The following is a 3685-nucleotide window of genomic DNA, read 5'->3' as shown; positions in this document are numbered from 1 at the left end:
CTTCCATGATGTCGTATAGTTCTGGAGAACTAGACGATTTGACTGTGTTGGTTTGTCTTCTAGAGAGATGGGCTATTGGGTTTGAGAGTTTACTTGGGCTTCTAAATGTTGATGACGCGGTCTCGTGGAATGAGGAGTACGGTGCAGTGGGAGCAATTTGTCGCAACCAAGACGGGGTGTCCATCGGTGCTTCAACTTTGTTTTCCCCTCGTGTCATTGATCCTTTCACACTCGAGGCACTAGCAACACTGGAGGCGATGGCTCTTGCAGAAGACACTTATTCTCAAAGGATCTTGATGGCCTCTTATTGCAAAGTAGTGGTTGATACTATTAGGAGTGGTAGTGCGCTCTCTTTGGCGCGGTGATTAATGAGATTAGGGAGCGAATGTCTAGCTTTAATTCTTGTATCATTAGTCACGCGTTTTGAATCTTAAATGTCGAGGCTCACAATCTCGCTAAGTACTTTAGGGGTTGGTGGCCGTGTGTGGTTAGACCAACCCGTAAACACTTTTCTTCATCCCTGTAAATGTGGTGACGGTATAATAAAGCTTGCAAGTTTGGCTAAAGAAAAGGTGTTGTTGTCACACCTTCGCAGAAGGTGCCGTTGTAAAAAAAGGTCCCTTTAAAGAGATGGCACTCGCCTGCCCCCTCCGTGATAGGGAGGAGGGAGGGGAGGGTCAATCGCAGACAGTAATACGAGAGCGGTCATCCATATATTTCAAAGGGAGTTTGAATAAACCTGGCGATTTTCATGCAAACACAACAAAGTTCACATGAATTTGGACATAATTTATATAAAATGGATGATATTTTGTACCTAAAACCATTTTGCTGTTGTGCAAATTGTCATGCAGGCAATCTCGACTGTAACCTTTGGGTGTATGATACTATGATGTAGTGAAATATGTGAAGGCGATATCTGTGCGCAAATTTGGTATTCTAGTATCTTGACTCGATGGCGTGATCCAGCTGCATTAATTTGTTGATTCAGTTGCATAAATCCTGGAGATAAACTATCTGGCAATATGGAAACGACAAAGTAAATCAATTAACGCGCCTGTCGTATTGTTTGTGAAATAAACAATAAGTGAATCAACAATTCAGTTTTTGTGAAACAAGTTGTGTTCAGTTCAGCTTTTGTGAAAAGATCATATTCCAGTGGGTAAACAGTAAGTGAATCAAAATTTACATCATACAAGCATACTTATCTGACAACAGACACCAGATTCCCTCCGAAAACAAGACATACACAAGACAAGTATATCAAAACGGCACATCCATGTTAGCCTTACAGCTCACGGTACAAAGCCAAAAACTGAAAAGTAATGCATTTACTCTACAGAGAAGTGTAGAAAACATTGAGTTCTCCATTTGGTCGTCTCCCGCCAGTTCTTGCACCCCTCTTTTTATTTTCTTCATTGACATAGTAGTTGAGGCATTTGTCTTGCTCATATGACCATGCACATCATCAGTACCTCATACTTCTAGGTGATGCTTTGTAGCTGAACAAAAATGCACAAATTCTTCACACTGAATTTAGAAAGACACGCCAGATTCAGAAGCTACATATACATATAAAAAAATTAAAGTGGCCCATGCAGGTCTCGAACCTGCGACCTTCGCGTTATTAGCACGACGCTCTAACCAGCTGAGCTAATAGGCCTTCATGCTTTTCGTATTCGAACAACTCTACTAGTCAGCAGCGTTCACAATGATAAACTGACAGCGGATTGAAGAAAAGAACATGTGTGTGCGGTGAAAGCTTTTCAGAGCAGGAAGGAAGGAGTTGCTGCTGTGAAAGTGTGAAGAGAATGGTAACTAATACCTTGGCTTACCTGTTTTGCTACTGCTTTCTGCTCACACACTTTGTGTGAAACCCCCAACCCAACACGTACGATATGACATCTTCGCTCCAGCATGAGGAAACGAGGCAAACACGTAGCCAGAAATGACTTGCCAGCGCGACGAACCACTCCGACGACCGAGCTCAACGAAACGAAACGCTGGCAATTCATCCTTGGCTACATGTACAGCTAGCGCAGCAGCTAACCTCCTCCCCACATGCAAGAGCTAAAAGATGATACCACTCCACATGCGAGCGGCAAAGTGAAGCCACATGCGAGAGCTAAAAGATGATACAACTCCGGCCGACCTCGTGGTTGGAGAAGACAGCGAGCTAGCGTATGTATCGATCGACCGTGGAAGCGGAGCACCGCCTGCGGGGTTCTTATAGGGGCATGCAGGGGCAGCCGGGTGGGGCTCGGCTGCCTTGGCGTTTGAAGCTCGCTAGCGGGCAGCGGCAGGCCGGCCGGTACGTGGTAATACTCGTACGTACGTAGAGTTGATCGTGTGATGGCATGGTCTGCGATTGGACATGCATGGGGGGCGCAGCTCGTACGTCGGTACGTGGGAGCACGCCGCTCCATCACCGGCGTGCTACGGCCCCTAGGCGTACGCTTCCTTTTTGCTCGTCGCACAACAGTCTCTCCGTCCTACTTGTCTGCGCGTGTGCGCTCCATCTTGGCTGCTGCGAGCTAAATTTAAATTTACGCGGGGACGGGTACGAACGGAGGTAGAGGCAGAGGTTACTGTTGTCAGCAATGGCGCGGTACGCTACGTACGCCCTGCATGCTGTTCGGCGGTAAGCTGCTGGAAAGTGGCGACTAATCAAAGTGGACATGAGAGTGGGATCACGCGAGGGCCGAGGCACGACGCACGTACGTACGTACGTACGTACCCGGAGTCGAGAGAGAGTGGGACTGAGAGACAAGGTTCAATGTGGATCTCGAGATAAAAGCCGAGGAATGGGGGGCATTGTCCACTGCCCAGTCAAAGGTCTGGCTCTGGCTCAGGACCAGGACACGCGCGCACAGCCCGTTTCTGTGGCCGCGCCGCCCGCGCACTGAGTGCCAGCACGGCGGTTCGGCAGCTGGTTGTTGTTTCATGGATTGGACACAGTATAGATGCAACCGGGAGAGGAGACAGTTCAAGGCGAGCCAACTCTGAATCTGTGATGCGTTGGACGATCTTATATGGGACGGAGTAGTTAGGCTAATTTGGAGAGGAATATCATTTCTCCGTAATATGGATGAATTGTTAGTAAAAGAAAAAGATGATGTGGAAACAAAGATCGATAATCCAGGGCTTAAAGATGAAGATGGATTATTACTAGAAAAAAGACTTTCGCCACGCTTTATATATAATAATGACCATCAATCAAACAAACAGATACAAACACGTGCAATCACCACACACAGCACATACCCAAGGCTAGATACAAAGGTGTCGGACACCGACACATCATCTCACACCAACCACCAAGCAAACTACGGACGGACCGAGAAAAACCGTTTGGAATCGATGGAGACCTCCACCATGAACGCCACCGGGGGGAAGTGAGCCGGACCACGACGGAGCAAAGACTCTAAGACAATGCCTTCAAGAAGGGCACGACAAGTGAGTGCTGCCACCGTCCGATCCCGAAGATCAAGTTTTCACCCGGAGCATCACGAATGTAGTGAGAACAACCGTGGTGGGGCCTTCAAGAAGGAAACGATGTCTGCGGCGGCCGCCGCCGGCCAGGTAAATTACCGGGTAAGTAATGCACCCAGCGCTCACACCCCTCCGCCGCACTCAAGCAACGCCGACCACCAACAAGCACGCTCCACCCACGAACACCGTGACT

General features: G+C 48.1%; 1 non-coding gene across 1 annotated transcript; it reads right to left on the bottom strand.

Moving 5' to 3' along the window:
• Window positions 1–1589: 1589 nt before the first annotated feature.
• TRNAI-AAU (transfer RNA isoleucine (anticodon AAU)) lies at window positions 1590–1663 on the bottom strand. The gene has a single exon. It is a non-coding gene; the product is annotated as a tRNA-Ile (tRNA).
• Between the last annotated feature and the right edge of the window lie 2022 nt (window positions 1664–3685).

This window comes from Triticum urartu, chromosome 5A, assembly GCF_056163025.1.
Source record: "Triticum urartu cultivar PI428250 chromosome 5A, HENAU_Tu73, whole genome shotgun sequence".
NCBI classification, from domain to species: Eukaryota; Viridiplantae; Streptophyta; class Magnoliopsida; order Poales; family Poaceae; genus Triticum; species Triticum urartu.
Note: the sequence above shows the minus strand (reverse complement) of the source record. Positions and strands in the feature narration are given on the sequence as shown.